The 20715-nt window shown below is 41.9% G+C and overlaps 1 protein-coding gene across 2 annotated transcripts in view; it reads right to left on the bottom strand.

Moving 5' to 3' along the window:
• Window positions 1-20715, bottom strand: part of LOC121639456 (beta-2-microglobulin-like) — a 192340-nt gene that overhangs the window by 143072 nt on the left and 28553 nt on the right. The window contains exon 7 of one of the 2 annotated variants that reach the window (XR_006010165.1): window positions 15082-15094. The exons of the other annotated variant lie outside the window; for it this stretch is intronic. The gene's annotated coding sequence lies outside the window, so the exon portion shown is untranslated. Of the gene's footprint in view, window positions 1-15081; window positions 15095-20715 lie in introns of those variants that run through there. 2 annotated transcript variants of the gene reach the window in all.

Raw genomic sequence — 20715 nt, 5'->3', positions numbered from 1 at the left:
GGTCTGTGACGTTGTCTCGGTCTCTGACGTTGTCATTGTCTCTGACGTTGTATTGGTCTCTGACGTTGTCTCGGTCTCTGACGTTGTCTCGGTCTCTGACATTCTCTGGGTTTCTGACGTTGTCTCGGTCTCTGACGTTGTCTCGGTATGTGACTTTGTCTCGGTCTCTGACGTTGTCTCGGTCTCTGACGTTGTCTCGGTATGTGACTTTGTCTCGGTCTCTGATGTTGTCTCGGTCTCTGACGTTGTCTCGGTCTCTGACGTTGTCTCGGATTCTGACGTTGTCTCGGTTTCTGACGTTGTCTCGGTCTCTGATGTTGTATTGGTCTCTGACGTTGTCTCGGTCTCTGACGTTGTCTCGGTCTCTGACATTCTCTGGGTTTCTGACGTCTCGGTCTCTGACGTTGTCTCGGTATGTGACTTTGTCTCGGTCTCTGACGTTGTCTCGGTCTCTGACGTTGTCTCGGTATGTGACTTTGTCTCGGTCTCTGACGTTGTCTCGGTCTCTGACGTTGTCTCGGTCTCTGACGTTGTCTCGGATTCTGACGTTGTCTCGGTTTCTGACGTTGTCTCGGTCTCTGATGTTGTATTGGTCTCTGACGTTGTCTCGGTCTCTGACGTTGTCTCGGTCTCTGACGTTGTCTGGGTTTCTGACGTTGTCTCGGTCTCTGACGTTGTCTCGGTCCCTGACGTTGTCTCGGTCTCTGACGTTGTCGTGGTCTCTGACGTTGTCTCGGTCTCTGACGTTGTCTCGGTCTCTGACGTTGTCTGGGTTTCTGACGTTGTCTCGGTCTCTGACGTTGTCTCGGTATGTGACGTTGTCTCGGTCTCTGACGTTGTCTCGGTTTCTGACGTTGTCTCGGTCTCTGACATTGTCTCGGTCTCTGACGTTGTCTCGGTCTCTGACGTTGTCTCGGATTCTGACGTTGTCTCGGTCTCTGACGTTGTCTCTGATGTTGTATTGGTCTCTGACGTTGTCTCGGTCTCTGACGTTGTCTCGGTCTCTGACGTTGTCTGGGTTTCTGACGTTGTCTCGGTCTCTGACGTTTTCTCGGTATGTGACGTTGTCTCGGTCTCTGACGTTGTCTCGGTCTCTGACGTTGTCTCGGTCTCTGACGTTGTCTCGGTCTCTGACGTTGTCGTGGTCTCTGACGTTGTCTCGGTCTCTGACGGTGTCGTGGTCTCTGACGTTGTCTCGGTCTCTGACGTTGTCTCGGTATCTGACGTTGTCTCGGTATGTGACGTTGTCTCGGTATGTGACGTTGTCTCGGTCTCTGACGTTGTCTCGGTCTCTGACGTTGTCCCGGTCTCTGACGTTGTCGCGGCCTCTGAGGTTGTCTCGGTCTCTGACGTTATCTCGGTCTCTGACGTTGTCTCGGTCTCTGACGTTGTCGTGGTCTCTGACGTTGTCTCGGTATCTGACGTTGTATCGGTCTCTGACGTTGTCTCGGTCTCTGACGTTGTCTCGGTTTCTGACGTTGTCTCGGTCTCTGACGTTGTCTCGGTATGTGACGTTGTATTGGTCTCTGACGTTGTCTCGGTCTCTGACGTTGTCTCGGTCTCTGACGTTGTCTCGGTCTCTGACGTTGTCTGGGTTTCTGACGTTGTCTCGGTATGTGACGTTGTCTCGGTCTCTGACGTTGTCTCGGTTTCTGACGTTGTCTCGGTCTCTGACGTTGTCACGGTTTCTGACGTTGTCTCGGTCTCTGACGTTGTCTCGGTATGTGACGTTGTCTTGGTCTCTGACGTTGTCTTGGTCTGTGACGTTGTCTTGGTATCTATTCTATTCTATTCTATTCTATTCTACAGTCATTTAGCAGACGCTTTTATCCAAAGCGACTTACATTTGAGAGGAAGAACAACACAAGCATGAATTCAAACAAGATGGGACGTCATAATTAAGTGATAGTCAGACCGCTTTTGAGTCCAGTTGGACCCAGGTGCTGTCATGTAGTGCTAGTGCAGTGCATATAATTGTTTTTGTTTTTTTTTTTTTTGTTTTTTTTTTTAGTCATTTTATTTAAATACAGGATCACGATTTCATCAACTAGGTCATAAGTGCATGATTTCATCACATAATATCAACTTGGGCATAAGTGCATGATATCATCACACAATATCATCTTGGGCATAAGTGCACACAGCTTCTTCAGTACTTGGTTGAGCCAAAAAGCTGGACAAATCTTTCTGACTCATTTAGTTAAGCTAAATGTGGAAATGCTCCTTAAACAACTGAGTCTTTAGCTTGGTCTTAAAAGTGGATACGGACTCTGCGGATCGGACGGAGTTTGGTAGATCGTTCCACCACCGGGGAACAACAGAGGAGAAGAGTCTAGCTACTGATTTTGCGCCATGTTGTGGTGGGAGCACTAGGCGTCTTTCACTGGTAGAGCGTAAGTTTCGAGAGGGAGTGTAGCTCTGGATTAAGGAGTGAAGGTAGCCCGGAGCCGTTTGGGTTATTGTTTTGTAAGCCAGAAGCAGAGCTTTGAATCTGATGCGCTGCAACTGGAAGCCAGTGGAGAGCGATTAGCAGCGGAGTGACATGAGCTCTTTTGGGCTGGTTGAAGACCAGACGTGCTGCTGCGTTCTGGATCATCTGCAGAGGTTTAACTGAGCATGCAGGCAGGCCAGCCAGTAAGGAGTTGCAGTAGTCAATGCGTGAAATGACCAGAGCCTGGACCAGGAGCTGGGTCGTGTGTTCAGTCAGGTAGGGTCTGATCCTCCTGATGTTGTAGAGAGCAAATCGGCAAGACCGGGAAACCGAGGCAACATGGTCCTTAAAGGTCAGCTGGTTGTCTACCATGACACCAAGATTCCTGGTAGAAGATGTAGGCACTAGTGTGATTGAGTCAAGCTGCACACTTATCTGTGGTGGTAAAGAAGGACTGGCTGGGAAGACAATAAGCTCAGTCTTGGACAGATTTAGCTGAAGGTGGCGATCCTTCATCCATGCAGAGATATCAGCAAGGCATGCTGATATTCGCATTGAGACGGTTGTGTCATCAGGTGGGAAAGAAAGGAAAAGCTGAGTGTCTACAGAGCAACATGACCGCCCTAAAGAAAAATCGCCAGTTTTCTAGACTAATATCGCTAGTTTGTGTTTGCAACACAACAAGTACAAGATCACATGGACCTGTGTAGTTGTTAAACAACAGTACATCCTGACTGTGGAATTCTTAATTCTATAAGTGGGTCTATATAAACTTAATAACTTATATATCATTCATGTCAAAATACACTGACATGACATTTTGTAGCTTTGTGTGATAAAGTTTTTAAAATAATTTGTAGTGTGTTATGCTTAGTTAATAGGATGTTAAATGATAATAATTTGTGCATTATTATAGTTTATTTTATTTGGGTAACTGATGCATGTTAAAGAGCAACTGGCAGGTTAAGAGCATGATTAATGGTTTGGATTATGCATATTTTATAGTTAATATCTATTTAGTTTTTGTTGAAGTCCGTGAATAAGAAAATAAAGAAATCGGTTATGGACTATTAAAAACTGCTCAAATGACTGTAAAAATCTGTTTTGCCGGAAGTGACGTCACGTAAGGGACTCTGTTATGTACGTTATTGCTAACACAACAGTTATGGCTAACACAACGGAACGGAATGGGCGTGAGATTATGGAGGAAGAAGAAGATAATTTTATTTTTAGAAGTGAAGGACCGGATCCATACAGTTTTGAACCTGAAGCTACAAACAGAGTCACTGACAACCAGCAAAGGAGATCGTTGACGGGAAACAGGCAGCAGATTCAGTCATGGGCAGCTGAAAACATCTGGAGGATTAATCAAACAGCATGGTAAGTGATACAAATGTTTCGTAAATTTTCTTCCACATTAGCCTTCTGAATTGGGCAAATAATACCTGGTTATGCTGCAGACCAGTGAAAAAATACAGTGTTTGCAATAGCAAATAGATTTTAAAGCCTTTTACTTACTGCAGCCGATAGGAAGACATCCCTGTCCTGCCCCGCCCTGACAGGTTTGTTTTAAAAATCACGTTTCGCCACAAAAAAAACAACTTCAAGCTGCTACTATGTCACTAGCGATTCGTGACAAAACATTGGTTAAATAAAATAGTTCTGTGGCAGATAATGCCTATAAAAGCTGTGCAATGGCTACCCCGTTCACACAGTTGTAGACAGAAAAGCGCTGTTCTAATCAAATCATCTGATGATACGTAGGCTAGTGACCAAAGTAGCCTCGCTAAGGCTTCATCATCTAATCCACGTCGGGTAGCCTAATTAACAGCGCAAAACAGTCATTTTAGACTATAAACAACTTTCTGAATTGTGTTGATTGATCAAGGAATACCAGAGTTATAATCTTTTTTCTGAAGTTGGTCAGACTGGATGTGCGTGTAGTGCGCAAAAAAAGCCCACACTGTTCTAAACTCATAAATACCTCATAGAATGTACGTGCTGTAATGTCTTAGTTTTACCAGCACTCTCTAAACTTAGAAGCAGACTATTTCAATGCGGTATTTAAATACGCTTAAAAAAAAAAAAAAAAAAACTGGAAGAAAATTTGTTGCCAGGATGCTGGTTCCATGACGAAGGATGGATCTGCGCACTGGCTGAGCAGATCCATCGCTTGTTTTTTTTTGTTTTGTTTTTTCGCTAAACTTACCTTTTTTTCTAATCCAACACTTGGTCTCAGCTTTTTCAGGATGTGTATAATTTTGCACTTTTTTCCCAATGATAAATAAAGCCTGATTCTGAGGTTTAAATATATTGTTAAAACAGAAAAACTATTTTTAAAACTGGATTGTAAACCCTTCTGAATAATGGTCATTCCACATATGATGCCATGTGCACTGCAGTCTTAACACTTTATCCCCCAAACAACAGAGCCCACAACTCTCACCCACAATTGGTAATCCCTCTTCCCCCTATATTCAGCAAGGCCAGTGACAACAGAAAAAAGGGCATCTCAGCTTTATGTATTACATGAAATGTTTCAGCATGTTATAAGCAGCTATGACTACGGATGAAATATAAACATTTAATTTTTAAAGCCTGTATGTAAAAGTAAAAAAAATAAAAATCGTTACATGGTTGAACATATATTTACAACACTGTATCTACATTTTGTCACGGTTTCTGGGTTTTGGTGGGTGTTTTGATTGTTTAGGATTTTGGTTTTTGTCATGATTAGTTTGGTCATGTTCTTGGTTTGTAGTTATGTTCATGCTTTAGTTTTCAGTTTTGTCATGCTTGGTTTTCCCTCTTGTGTTCCTGTGGTTTTCTGTTCCTGCCTCGTTAGTTCACCTGGTCTGATTAGTCATCCACTTCACCTGTGTCTTGTTACTCCCTCTGTGTATAAGTACTCCCGGTTTTCAGTCATTCATTGTCAGATCCTCATTTTGTCATGTTTGGTTTTTGTTCTCTGGAGTTTATCCCCGTCGTCTGTGGTTCCCTGTCGTGAGTTCCTGGGTAATAAACCTTTTTACCTGCACCAGTTCTGCCTCCTGCCTGCATTTGAGTCCTCACCTCCACCTCCATTCGTGACAGTAGGATCTGACCAGAACCGGACTCAGCAGGCAGAATGAGCTGGCCATATAAGGACATCACAGAGCGCGACCATTTGGTGGACTGTTTATTCCTGGCCGAGGACTCCTACCTCAGGAGTTTGGAGGGGCTTTATCCACCCCTTGTACGGGTGGCGACTGCTACCAGGTTGGTAAGGTTGTGGACTGAGTACCTCACCTTTCCTGGAGCAGCTGACCTAGGGTTAGAGTCCACTGTTCAAAGGGCAAGGGCAGAACTCCGTCCGCCGGCTCATCGCTTCACGTCTCGAGTGACGCCATCAGCTCCACGGTCACGGGTGTCGTCACGGGCTCCCAGGCCCACGCCTCCAGTTTTACACAGTCATACAGGAATTACAAAGAGAGAATAGAGATAGAAAATACACTCTGAAATACACAGGCACATATTAGATGGTCCAGAATCTTATGGATTATATAATTCTGTGGGAAAATAGATGGCCATTATTTGAAGAAAATGTGCGCGATGCCTTCAATTATTTACCATATGGCTCCTTCTTTACTGGACGCACAGTGAATCCACCTTTGCAAACGGGATTAAATATGTTGAAACTGTCCTCAATAATAAGTAGTAAAAAGGGGACAATTCCGTTTTATAAGAAAAGGTTATAAACAGGTTAAAAAACAGAGAGAAAAACTTACTCTGCTCGTCTCCCGTTTCCGATGGGCGGCCCGCGGCTTCCCCGGTGAAGGCAGACGTGATGGGGCACCTGCTGCTGCTAGCATGCTAGCCGTAGCATGAACAGTGGGAACTGCATCAGACCTTAAACGCACTGACCTCATGGTCTTGTACCCCATCTTAAACGCAGTTAGGTCACTAGGCATATAGTCCGTTTCCACAAAGTGTGCGCTGCAAATGACGGAGTTTTTGGGATGAACGGACTTGAAAGTGAAGTCTTGGCGCCTAGCCTGGACAAACCTGACCCAGGAGCGAAAGGTGGGGCTCTTCTTGTTAGGGAAACTGTGGACACGATGTCCAGAGAGACTTGAATTTGTGCAGGATGCACAAACACAAGTATTCACCATGGTGATGTTCCAGAAATCTTTAGTTTTACTATCAGAAGTCTGGAGTAAAAAACACAGCCGATGCCTACGATAAACTGAGCTGATAGCCGCTGGCGTATGGGCTCGTTTACCTTACATGACGTCACGTATCACGTGACAGGAAAAGTTATGTTTTTTAAAGCACTGGATCGCAGACGAGCTGAATTAAGTGCAATTACAAAAAATGAAATTTTAAGAAGCTTTTATTTATGCCAGAGTGTCTCTCGGACTTTTTCAAAACGTCATATTGTGGAAAATTCAACCTGAAAGATGCTCTTTAAGTGTGTTCTAACCTACATTTTGTATCTTACTTCAGAATCTCTTCTATGGCGTTACATCGCTGCCAAATACATTGATGAGCGTATTTATCAATTCAGCAGTGCATTTCATAATGGAGCGAGCGCATTGCTCTGATCGCAGGAGTTTTTAATTACTCACGGGGCCGTGAACGCAGCACAGCGAGCGTAAAACACGCCCCCCACACTCACCAGTACGCTCTCATGGGAAAACTCTGCTCGCTCTCTCTGTTCAGAGGGCGTATTTGTCAGTCGGGGCGGTAACCTTCTGATTAATCTGATTGGCCAGAATTTTCAGTTCCAATTCGGTGACAGTACAGGACTTGGCTGTCTTCATTTTTTTTTAATAGCTTGGTGCAACTTTATTGCCCCAATGGTACGGAAACATTCACAAACACGACAGTTTAACCTGAAAGTAAGCGGAAAAAAAAGTATGGACGGCTCTGCCTCGTTATACTAAGAGTGGTGACACTTTCACTCCTGTATATAAAAAATGTTACTGTAGACATTCAATAGTTCCAAACACCAGATCATCACCAATACATTCCTTTAGTTTCCAGAGGTAAATCAATGCAATATCAGTCTTATAAGTCACGAAAATGCTTGTACATTCTGTCGATGTCCTGCAATAACATATTTGCGTCTGTTAAATGTGATAGAATTTGGTTTAAATGTATTTTGCCTTTGTTATAGCTATTGTGCTTTTACACCATGTCCTCACAGCCTTTTGGTTTTACTTAAAAAAAAAGTGTGATGGTCTTATATTATTTATTTCAGTGTACTGATCAAGTACATTGTTATTCATAGATTCATGGAATTTGTTGTGTAATATGACTTTGGTTAATGGAAACGTATTATCACCTTGTTCTCATATTGATGGTTATGTTTAGCCTGGAGATGACATTTCGGGGTCCTGTGTTGTATTTTAAGGTGAACAGTTTTTTCATGTACTGGGGATTTTAATGTGTAGTAGCAGGGAAAGCTCTGGAGTTTGTAATGCTTTTCATGAATTCTCTATTACATATAACAGAAAATCACAGAGCAGATGACATGTTTTTTATTTTTATTTAACCTTTATTTAACCAGGTAAAAAAATGTTTGAGAACCAGTTCTCATTTACAAACATGACCTGGCCAAGAGGCCCCAGCAGGAATAAATAACATAAACAGACAACTGTGCATACACAGGACCACAATGCAACAATACAATACAAATTAAAAAAACGCAGAGTGAGTACAAATATATAAAAATGAAAGGGGGAAAGGGAGTAGAACACAGTATATAAGACGGATCTGTGTGAGAGAAAAAGTAGTGGAGAAATGCTTGTATATAAGGGAGAGTCAGCATCGTCAGCAGGAACAAGTATCTACAATAATCTGTTGAAGTCTCTGTCTAAACAGAGAAACAGATATCAGAGCTGGAAGTTTGAGAGTGTTCTGCAGTGTATTCCAGTCATATGCAGCTGCAAAGTGGAAGACGTTACGGCCAAAAACAGTGGCAGTTTTGGGAATGATGAGCTTAATAAATTCGGTTGACCTGGTGTGATAAGTGCTGCGAGCGAGGTGGAGAAGAGATGAGAGTTAGAAAGGTGTCTTGTGTAAAATTGACTTGTAAATAAAAAGAAACCAACGATGGAGTCGTCGAGTGTGAAGGGAGGGCCAGCCCACCAATTTATAGAGACCACAGTGGTGGGTGTGGAAAGGGGCGTTTGTGGCAAAGCGTATGGGTGAATGGTAGAGAGAGTCTAGTTTTTTAAGGGCTGAGCTTGGTGCCATTTTATAAATGATGTCGCCATAGTCAAAAATTGGGAGTAAGGTCAATTTGACTAAAGTGCATTTGGTTGCGTGAGTGAAAGAGGCTTTATTACGGAAAAGAAACGCTAGTCTGGCTTTTATTTTGGCTTGGAGATTATTGATGTGGGTGACGAATGACAGAGATGAATCCAGCCAGATGCCCAGGTACTTATAGGAGTTGACATAATCCAAAGCCGTGCCGTCTAGGCAGGTGAGTATTGGTAGGGTGTCAGCGCCAGTTTTCCGACTAAAAAGGATGCACTTTGTTTTACTGGAGTTGAGGCGAAGGTGAAGGTTGTGGAAGGACTGCTCTACTGAAGAGAGGCTGAGTTGGTGGAGAGAGGCCGACTGAATACAAAATGGTGTCATCGGCGTACAGGTGGATCCGGGAGCTGCCAGCAGCTTTATCTATGTCATTGATGTAAATGGAGAAAAGGGTGGGGCCCAAAATTGACCCTTGAGGCACACCTTTGGAGATAATGAATGGTTCTGACATGATATTTTCTGCTTTCACCAACTGGGCACGGTCAGAAAGGAAGCTGGAGAACCAGTCACAGCAGGAGATGGACAGACCAATACTGGAGAGCTTTTGTAGAAGGATCTTATGGTCAACTGAATCAAAGGCCTTGGCAAGGTCAATAAAGGTGGCTAAGCAGACCTGCTTAGAGTCTAGCGCTGTGATGAGGTCATCCAGGACCTTCACAGTGGCTGTTATACATCCAAGGCCAGGCCAAAAGCCAGACTGCAGGTCAGATAGAATGTGGTTTGAGTCAAGGAAGCAGTTTAGTTGTTTGAGCGCTACCTTCTCCAGGACCTTGGCTAAACACGGAAGTATGGAGATAGGTCGGTAGCAGTTTGGATCAGTGCCACAGCCACCTTTGAAGAGTGGAGAAACCATGGCTGATTTACAGTCGGGGGGGAGGATGGAGTACTGTAAGGACCTATTAAACAGACTTGTGACAGGTGCTGCAATAATGTGAGCAGCTGCTTTCAGGAACATGGGATGAAGACCATCAAGGCCAGCAGATTTATTTGGATCCAGCTTAGTGAGCTCATCCTGCACTTCTAAGATGGAGAAAGGTGAGAAGGAAAAAGGTGTGTTGCTCAATGGAGAAGGCTGAGAATCTAATGAGGCTGAGTCGACCTCACTTGCTGAAGCCAAATCTGGACCTGAGACAGGGGAAACTTGGGTCGCATTGACAAAGTGATGGTTGAGAAGTGAGGCCATGCGAGCCTTATCGGTAATAACAATGTCATTGAATATCATAGAGATTGGTAGCTGAGGGGAGGCAAGTTTATTCTCCATGATCTTGACGGTTTTCCAGAACTTCCTCGCATCAGAGCCACAGGTGGAAAATTTCTCCTTAAAATGGGAGATTTTAGCATTCCTGATGGCCTGTGTTGTTTTATTCCTGAATTGCCGAAAGGCAAGCCAGTCCGCCGGAGATTGTGTGGAGCGGGCTTTCCACCAAAGGGTGTTCTTATGATGGATAAGTTCAGCCAGATCATGGGAAAACCAGGGGCTATAACGATTCTTAATTCTACATTTTCTTAAAGGAGCATGTTTATTGATAATTAGACTGAATATATCTTTGAAAAAACACCATGCCTCATCCAGGGAGGGAGCAGAGCCAACTCTATCCCAGGTCACCGCCTCAACATCCTGAAGAAAGGCTTGCATATTAAGATTCTTGAGAGAGCGCTTGGTTACAATGACTGGGGGTCTTTTAACTGAACAGCCAATGCGTACACAGGCAGCACAGTGATGGCTTATTTGGCTGAAAACACCAGACTGATAGTTAGATGGGGTGTTGGTGAGAATGAGGTCAATCAGCGTGGAAGATGGGGGAGATTTTAGATTTGGTCTGGTGGGCTCAGATATTAATTGAGTAAGATTTAGAGCATCAAATTGCTGCAAAACTTTGTCAGGAGGGTTAACCATATCCCAGTTTAGATCACCCAAAAGAACAAACTCAGAGGTTGTGAATGGTACAAGGAGCTGACTGATGGCTGAGAAGCTGGTGCAGAAGGTGCTCTGTAGCAGACGGCAACAGTGAGAACAAAACTGGCTGAAAGTCTCAGCTTTAATATCAGCAACTCAAACTGTTTGGGGACAGACTTAGATAGAACAATAGCACATTGCAAATGATCTTTAACATACATGGCTACACCACCGCCCCTACACTGAAAAAGTAAGTCTAAGATTATGTAGTTGTGACACAATAAAGCCTGTGATTATAACAATACAAAACAATGTTGGTCCCCTGACATGATCAAGTTGTGAATTAGTTTACATTGGTTCAAAAAACAAGTCATTTTGATTTTTGTCCTGAACAAGATGTATGTAAGTGGCTCAACAAATTTTCTTATGCAGACCTACTCAACAAAGAATTTGCTTGTTGTATTTACTTCACTGCGCCCGTGTGGTGCATTCTGGGTATTTCGCGCCAACCGTTAAGGCAGCGGTCCGAGAGAGCGGGGAGGTAAGAATTACTTATTTTTAATGATATAGGTGGTTGAGTACTACAGTTTTTTACGTTTTTATATTGTTTTATAAATGCATAAGTAAGATAACCGAGGCTCCTGATGTGATTTGTATAGAAAGTGGCTTCACAAGACTTCCTGCTAACATCACTGGAAAGTAATGTTAGCAAATTTTATTTTTTTTTAAATTTTACTGACTTCAAATATAATTCTAAGCTGTCTTTTACAAGTGTCTTAAAGTAGGCAGGGAGGTGTTTTGTTTCCTCTCAACATTAACCAGATGACGCCCGGTCTGCAGAATATACCTGTGCAGTGTTAGCCGTGTGGCTGTAGGCTGTCAACCTGCTAGCCACTGAACCACAGTAGCGGGCAGAGCGAGTCCAGCCACAGGTGGGTGGCTATTAAGACTCGGGGCTCTCAACTCTCTCACATTGGGCGAGAGGCACACGCATTTCGACCTCGCTCACACGCCGCATGTAGCATTTCTCATTTTGAGAAATCACAGAACAATGCTGCTCCGCAATTGTACTACAGGTCCCATCATGCACTGCGGCGGTCTGTAGCGCGAGTATCCGCAGCTCTTCAGCTTGAAACAGAACAACAGCGCTGAATCTGCACAGTGGGACGCTCACATTGACTTGAATTGTAGCGAAGTGAAGCCACAGCCTTCCTTCTGCATGGGACCAAGAGATTTTACCGTCATTGGTAAAGATACAGGAGGAAAATGATGCAGGTGAGCCGAGTCATACACCAGGAATTATTGTGTGACAAAGCCTTTGAAATAGATCATGCAATGAACACGAGCTGTTCACTTTTAGGAGTTAAATGTTCACTCAGTTGATCTTCTGGAGTTAACCTTTAGAGGTCTATTAGATTACACATTTTCAACTTAATAACTATAGCACACAGAACTAACTTCATTAAAGTGGAAACAAGATAAACTCTCTGAGTTTTTGTTCGACTTCGATGGACCGTGTGAAACAATGTAAAGCTGCAGATAAAGCCAGAATGTACCTGATTCAACCAATTTGGCCTGCTTCCTGCATTTGGCCCCCCTGCCCTGTTTTAGAAAGCTTTACAGAGCAAAACCCATGAACTGTAATACAAATGCAACGTCTCATAAAACCAGTTAAACAATCATGATTTAAAACTTTTTAAAAATCAGCTTTTATATGTTTCATTTTTTTTAATATTGATATTCACACCTATATTTAAACAATTGCTGCATTATGTGTATTGTTGTTAAAAAACAAAGTATCACCTCAACGTTCAGTACTTTCATTTCATCATTGAAGTTTTAATGTATAAATGCATTCACAGTGCTTAAAAATTTACTGAAGACACTAAAGTCAACCTGACACTATAAGCCTGTATTTGGTGTCAGCTGACTGTTTTTGCACTTGTGAAGTTTAAGTACAGACATGAAAGTTGCTGCCTCGTTAAGTTTCCCAGTGTTAGATTTTTTTAGTTTCCTCCTTTTATTGACAATTTCATGTGAATGCATTGGAGTTAAACTGACTTTTCTGCATGACTTGTCGTGCAGGCCAGGTGTTTTTGACAATAATTTGGTTGAATTGTATGTTATGTGTCTGACACGTGTACAATAATCTCAAAGGTCTCCAGCTTTCTTGTGCTTGTACTTTTTTTTTTTTTAACATAGTATCTACACTTTTCTGACAGCTTTTGTTACATTCAAGATGCCAGACATGTCAATTTGCCTAAATTTTGCAAATATTTATGCTCTTAAATATGATTGCATTCAGAGTTATCTGACCTGAACTCAGTTAAATAAATTTGTTTTGTTTTTTTCTTAACATGGTTAAAAATCAAATCAAATCAAATCAAATTTTATTTATAAAGCGCTTTTCATGCAAAGGCAACACAAAGTGCTTTACATAGTATAAATGCATATTAAAATGAAAAAAAAAGAAAATCACAGAACAAAAACAATAAGCCCTTTACACACCCAGTTATGTGACAGATTAAACACCTCCCACCCCCCCCCCCCCCCCCCCCCCCCCCCCCACCCACATCCACACACACACACACACACACACACACAAACTCTTAATATCTGTCTTTGGCTTGGCGCTGCTGTGAGGAAACGGCATTTTTGGGGACCCATTTACACCAGGAGCCAGTCAAGCCATGTTTGCAGAGGGCAGACGAAGCAGGCTTGACTCCCAGAGTTTAGGATCCCCATAAAGAAACACTGGAGTTAAAAATGTTAAAAATGTTAAAACAGTTAAAACAACGATAAAATAGGGAAACAGTTAAGAAGCTATAATAAAATATAATAAAATAAAATAGATAAATGAGACAGATAAGATAAGATAAGATGAGATAAATAACAGAAAATGAATAAAGTCAAATCAAAAGGCTAAACTAAAAAGGAAGGTCTTGAGCCTCTTCTTAAAAACATCAACAGTCTCTGCAGCCCTGAGGCTCTCTGGCAGGCTGTTCCACAGTTGAGGACCAAAATGATGAAACGAGGCCTCACCGTGTGTTTTAGATCTAACTTTGGGAATAGTTAAAAGGCCGGTACCAGAGGACCTCAGGGTCCGCGAGGGCTCATAATTTGAAAACAAGTCAGATAAATAAGAAGGCCCAAGACCATTACGACATTTATAAACAAGTAAGAGAACCTTAAAATCAATCCTGAAGCGCACGGGGAGCCAATGCAGCGATTTTAAAACCGGTGTAATGTGTTCCCGCCCCCCGGTCCTCGTCAGAACTCGTGCTGCCGAGTTTTGCAGTAACTGTAAACTAGAAATAGTCTTTTTGGGAAGACCAGAGAGCAGGGCATTACAATAATCTAGCCTGCTGGAAATAAAAGCATGCATTAGCACCTCCGTGCTGGCAAGAGAGAGAAATGGGCGAACTCTGGCGATGTTTTTAAGATGATAAAAGCCTGTCTTTGTGACATTTCTGATGTGTGAAATAAAATTCAGCTCAGAGTCGAAAAGGACACCCAGATTTCTCACACACTGAGAGGGTTTGAAGTTTTTCAGTCTGCAGGAAATTATCTCTCTCTTGTCTTCAGGACCGATGACCAAAACCTCAGTTTTGTCCTGGTTGAGCTGCAAGAAATTCACTGCCATCCATGACTTTATGTCTAAAATGCAGTTTAAAAGGGTGTTAACTGGCTCTAGGTCATCAGGAGACACGGCGATGTAAAGCTGTGTATCATCAGCATAGCTGTGAAAGTCAATGCCGTGTCTCCTGATGACGTCCCCAAGTGGCAACATGTAAAGATTAAAAAGTATTGGGCCTAAAATTGAGCCTTGGGGAACCCCACATTTTATGTCATAGATTCCTGAAGAGCATGTATCCATACTCACCAAGAACTTTCGATCAGCCAGATAGGAGTAAAACCAGTTAAGAACAGTACCTGAGAGGCCCACCAGACTTCTCAGTCTGTCTAATAAAATCTGGTGGTCCACTGTATCAAAAGCAGCACTAAGATCAAGTAGCACCAGGACATTAAGTTTCTGAGAGTCCAAATTACGTCTAAGGTCACTGACAATCTTTAAAAGGGCCGTCTCGGTACTGTGGTTTGTCCTAAAACCAGACTGATACTTTTCTAAAATGTTGTGTTTGTTTAAAAACCCATGTAATTGAGTATAAACAACCTTTTCTATAATTTTACTTAAAAATGGTAGATTGGATACAGGTCTGTAGTTGTCAAGGATGTTGCAGTCTAAATTACTCTTCTTCAGAAGAGGCCGCACCACAGCTGTTTTACAGGCAGATGGGAAGACACCTGTCTGAAGAGAGCAGTTTACAATTTTTAAAAGCTCAGACTCGAAGAAACCATAAAATGTTTTTAAAAGAGATGTGGGAATGGGGTCTAAAAGGCAGGTTGTTGGGTTTAGCTGGGAGAAAACTCGACCAAGCATCTCTGCATCAACCAGGACAAAACTCTCCAGTGTTTCTTTGGCTAAAAACAATGCTTCAGATCTGTTAAAACTAAAATTTTGTTGTGATACAAGACTGGATCTAATAGCATTGATTTTACTTCCGAAGTGACATGCAAAGTTCTCACATGCGTTGGCTGATGGCGACATGGTGGACTTGTTACCCCCAATATTTATTAAAAGGTCGATGGTTTTAAAAAGGAATTGGGGGTTGTTTTTGTTATCTGTAATTAGGTTTGAGAAGTATTGTGTTCTTGCCTCTTTAACAGTTTTTTTGTAATTTTTGAGTTGTTCACGTAAGATTTCATAATGTATTGTGAGTTTGGTTTTTCTCCATTTTCTTTCAGCTCTCCTGCAGCCTTTTTTCAATTTTCTAATTTCTTCATTTCTCCATGGATTTTTTGATTGTGTTTTTAATGTTTTTGTTTTAAGTGGAGCTACTGAGTCAATGGCAGATGCCAGTCTTCTGTTAAAATTATCTACAGTAAAATCACATGATGCAGATAAAATCTGAGCAGGAGTTCGATTTAAAATGTCAATAAAATTTGCAGCCACTTCAGAATTAATATACCGTTTCCTCACAGTTCTCACCGGGGCCTGCCGCTTGCTAAAACTGGTGATGTTAAAAAATACACAGTAGTGGTCTGACACAGCCAGGTCAACAACAGAGGACACACCAGTGGACAGGCCGTAGGTTATGACCAAGTCCAGGGTGTGTCCCCTGTTGTGTGTACACTGTGTGACGTACTGCTTAAAATCCATATTATTTAAAAGGTTTAAAAATTCACTGGTATGGGGATTACCACTATTGTCGATGTGTAGGTTAAAATCGCCAGTTATTAAAATCTTGTTGTATTTGATATGTATGGTAGATAAGAACTCAGAAAATTCTTGAATAAAACCAGAGGGAGGATTTGGTGGTCTATAAACTGTTATAGCTAAAATAGGCGGATTGCTAAAAACAAAGGAATGATGCTCAAATGAAGAATAGTTTGTCAGTATTATTGGTTGTGCGGATAATGACCGTTGAGCAATTGAAGCTGTTCCACCACCCCTCTTACCTCCCCTGATAGAAAATAAAAAATTAAAATTTGGTGGGGAAGCCTCGGTGAGAATAACTGATGCATCAGCGCCAAGCCAAGTTTCTGTCAAAAAGAGACAGTCAATGTTATTATCTAAAATCAGATCATTAATAATAAAAGATTTATTTGATAATGATCTTACATTTAAAAGAGCCATTCTAAAAGTTGTAGGTAAGTCCAATTTTGGGGTTGTTGATGATGGATCTAATACAGAAGTTGTTTGTATATGACGGAGACATCTGTCAGAGCTACGAAAATGTAAATGGGAATGTTGATAATTTCTACTGGTGATGTGTACTGGAATATGATGGGTAACAGAGACGGTGTTAACTGGAAAGGATGTGTTCTGACCGGATTGTCAGTCTGAAAGAGCTTTGCAGGATTGAAGGGTGAGATTAATGTTCAGAGCAAGGAGTTGAGAACCTGCATAGTTGAGGTGAAGGCCCTCTGATTGGAAGAGGTACGGTCTATTGAGAAAGGTGGTGAAATTATCAATGTATGGGATATTAATGGAGTGACAGTAATGTTTTAACCAGATGTGGAGTTGACGAATTCGGCTGAACTTAATGTCTCCAAAACGTGGTGAGGGTAGTGGTCCAGAAATGATGCACTGTGTATTTAGCTGTTGGATGTTGTGGATGAGGTTGATAAAATCTGCCTTCAAAGTTTCTGACTGTTGGAACTTGAGATCGTTTGTACCTGCATGTATTACCAGAGTTGAGGCTGTGGGATGTTTATGAGTCAGTTGGTGGGCAGAGTTGAAGATGTCATTGACTGTTGCACCTGAGTGGGAGGATGTGTGGCACCTGTTCATGCGGATGTTTCGAACGATGGAGTCACCAAGGACGAGCACGCGAGGACCAGCTCCAGCCGGCAGCCTCACAGGATCCACGGCACCAGCAGCCAACATGGGAGCCTCTGCGGCGGCAGCCAAAGGAGGAGAGACCACGGCGGTATCAGAGGCAGCAGACGGCGGAGACGAAGCTCCTTCCCTGGCAGGGTGTTTCCGGGCGGGGCTGCCGCGAGACGCGGCGTTTTCCTTTACCGCGGCTCTAAGGAGCTGTCGCCGCTTTGTGGAGGATGAGCCCCGGGATGACCGCCGGGAACCGGGCACCTTGGTCTGCGCAGAGCCGGTGGCTGGTGCAGTGTTGGTCGGCTCCGGACCGACAGCGCAGCTGGATATCATCCCTTCGTCAGGAGGCGGTGCCGACAGGACCTCGAAGCGGTTTGATAAAACCAGGGCGGATGTTTTCTTGGTGCGGCATGTTACCTCGGACCAGAGTGGCGATCTTTTAGGTGTGGAGCTGGATGAAGGCCGGGGAGAGGTAACGAGATCCCATGGCACGGTGTCCTGAAATGCCGATTTCAGCGAGGCTATGCACAGTGACTGCTGGTGGGCCACATCCAGCAGAGAGTTAAGTATTTCACTCTTGGACCTCAGCTCTTCTGATAGCTTCCGGATATCTTCCCTCAGGTTAGTGATCAGTTTGTCTTTTGGTTCCAAGCAGTTATCCGGAAGGGTAGCCATCTCAAACCGATAGCTAGCAGTGGCTGGGGTTTGTTGACAGCAGCGTTCCCACGCTGTCAGTCGGCGGCTGACAGTAAAAAGCGAGGAACTCGCTGGTTAAAATTAAAAACAATCCTTCTCCACCGTAAAAAGGGAGCTAAACGTTCGACTGGTAAAAAGTTAAAACGATATAAAAAACCGTTAAAACCGTTAAAACCAGATAAAATCCTCAGTCAGCAGAACGTTAACAGGCCTCCACAGACGCTGCTCCACTAGTGGCAATGCTGAGACTATTGACCATGATTTTGTTTTAAGTGGTCAGTTACTAACTACGCCATTGTATCCTCACCAGGTGATTTATCGTGTCAAGTACACTGGATGAAGGTATGTAAAAACAATTGCAGTTGTTGTGAGGAAAGTGGGCAAATGCTAGATTGTGTCAATTAATTTATAGATCAGACAAATTATCATTTTGACGGCAGAGGTTATGCTATTTCACGCATAAATGTTTCGACAGCGAAGTCTAAAATGTTACAAAATGTAAAATAAAAGACAAAGTTACCTGACTACCTGTCAACCAATTAACAGTATTTTCTCAAGATGATAAGATATACACGAGTGCCAGATTAAAGGTGGCCTAAATTCATTTTCTTTAAATTAAGTTTCTCAGTCTCCCATACAGTCATAAGGTTCTGAACTCTCATATGCATCTGAACAATATCTTTTAATATCCTCTGTAATATGACAGATTTCAGTTTGTGCTACACAGAAGCTGAGCCCCTGTCTGAAGAGAATATCAACTGCAGATGAACCTCCATGTAAAAGCTTGAAAAGAGCTGAGAAGTCAGAGGTAAACTATCTCCCACCTCATCCTAAAAGCGAAACTGAAGAAACTCTTGAAAAGGAGAGAGTAGAGCTTCTCTATGAGTACAAGAGGAAGGACAACAACAAAATCATCAATGAGAAGATGGCGAAAACCTTTTCTCTCCGTCGAAATGACGTAATCCTCAATAAACCAGCTGTGATTAGCTTCAAAGCTCGATGGCCTGCCCTGTTTGAGGCTTCACAGGTATGTTGTACATTTTATTCGTCTTCTCCAATAGAGGCATTTAAGTAGAAGTATATCCCAGCCCTAAGGTAGTTTAACCTGGCAAGCAAGCTGGAATAGCCATTGAGGGAACAGAAGTCCTTTTTGGTATCCCTGATGTGGCACTCGCTTGTACCTACCTGATGGGCCTTATCTATGCCTTGGACCTAAGGTACCCTAACAAACTAAAATACACTTTTGAGGTTTTTCAAAAAATCTTCTCAGAGCTGGAGGATGTCAACCTAAAGGTGTCCGCCAAAGTCCATGATCTCAAGGTCAGTTTACATGCATAAAAACCATGAAGACAGAGGTTTTGAGTCAGCTCCCTCTTGTCTAAGATAAGTTGTTGGGTTTTACAATAAATGTTCTCAGGTTTTCCACCACACTTCCTTAGTTTACATTTCAATTCTTTGAAGCTTGTATATCCTTAAATTTGTTATATGGTATAAGTTCCATCATTCTTCTGCACTGAAAATGGCTAATATAATTCAGCTCAGCACAAGGAAATCATTTTGGCCAATAGAAATCATTATAAGCGACCTGAAGTACTTTTGAGGTAAATACTTGAGGAACTTTTGAGTTACTGCTACAGGAGGCCGATATACAACAGGAAAATTCTGTGGAGTTTCATATTTTGTATTTGTGAGGTGCTTGATTTTTTTTTTTTCTTTTTTTGTTAAATCAATATATTGGGTAGATTTTTTTTTTAATTAGACTTTTCAGTCCTATATTTTCTTGTGTTATTTATTGGTCAGATTTTAAATGTAGCCATCATTAAAGTAGGATGTTAAAACCTTTAAAGTCAGACTTTTGATTGCAGGGATGAAGCTCAAATACTTCCTCAGGATAGACAGAATGTTTGTTTGGATGTTTGTTTTTTAGAATATGTTTGGAAGTTCTCTTAACATTAAAAAACCAGTAAGCAATAAGATGCTAAACCCATGATTTATGTTTTGGGTCATTGGTATTGTGTTATGGCGCACCTGCCACTTTCGTCTCAAGTGTTTCTATGTTGTCAGATGATGGAGTTTATGGTCTTATGTTCCTATCAAAGTGTTTTTGTCAAGGAAAACAAGCCTTTTTATGAAGTTGAATAGATGTTTGAATAATGTGGGCATTGTTGCAGAGTATACAGTATTAGAGCTGCAACTAAAAATGTCGTTCTTGCAATTAATTGTTTTTATTGTGACAAAATTGTAAAATGTTTCCCAAAGCCAAAGATTCAACTCAAAATGTATTGTTTTAAAGATTAATTGATTAAAAATCCCTTTTAAAATCAGTGAATATAGTAATTAGCAACTTAGTAATAAAACCACTAATAGTTGCAGCTCTACACAGTACACTCAGTTATTGCCCATTTCAGTGGCATTGCATGTATGACATGAGTTTTGCAAGAAAATAAAAATGTCAATTTTGGTGACTTAGAACCTCTTGATTGTGTTGATCCTTGGACTTTCCATCTCGTGCTCCATCTCACACAATTTGTACCAGGGAATTTATCTTCTTTATTTTTTTGTGGTATATCATTTTTGTAGAAGCATGAGGCAAAAATATCAATTTCTACTTTGGATAAATTGACCAAACAGATATCTCACTCTTGATTTAAGTAACTCACGATAACAAAAGTATACAGTGTTTTCTCTACTGATAAATAGTAAGGCAACTTTTTGCATCATTTTGTCACATATATGAACAAGGGTTGTCTTTGTAATTACAACATTCATTTTGCAAGTCAGGTTAACTTTCATTTGTAAGTAAAGTTAACTCACTTTTGCTAAAAAAGTCAACTTACTTTTACAAGTAAAGACGAGTTACTTTTGCAGGTGAAGGCAACTTATCACAAATGAGTTGCCTACGTTTGCAAAAGTAAGTTGACTTTACCTGTAAAATTAATGTTGTACAAACAAAGACTTCTCTTGTATGATCGACAAGATAAAATGATGCAAAAA

The sequence above is a fragment of the Melanotaenia boesemani genome, chromosome 5, assembly GCF_017639745.1.
Source record: "Melanotaenia boesemani isolate fMelBoe1 chromosome 5, fMelBoe1.pri, whole genome shotgun sequence".
Taxonomy (NCBI): Eukaryota; Metazoa; Chordata; class Actinopteri; order Atheriniformes; family Melanotaeniidae; genus Melanotaenia; species Melanotaenia boesemani.
This window is presented reverse-complemented; position numbering and strand designations above follow the sequence as displayed.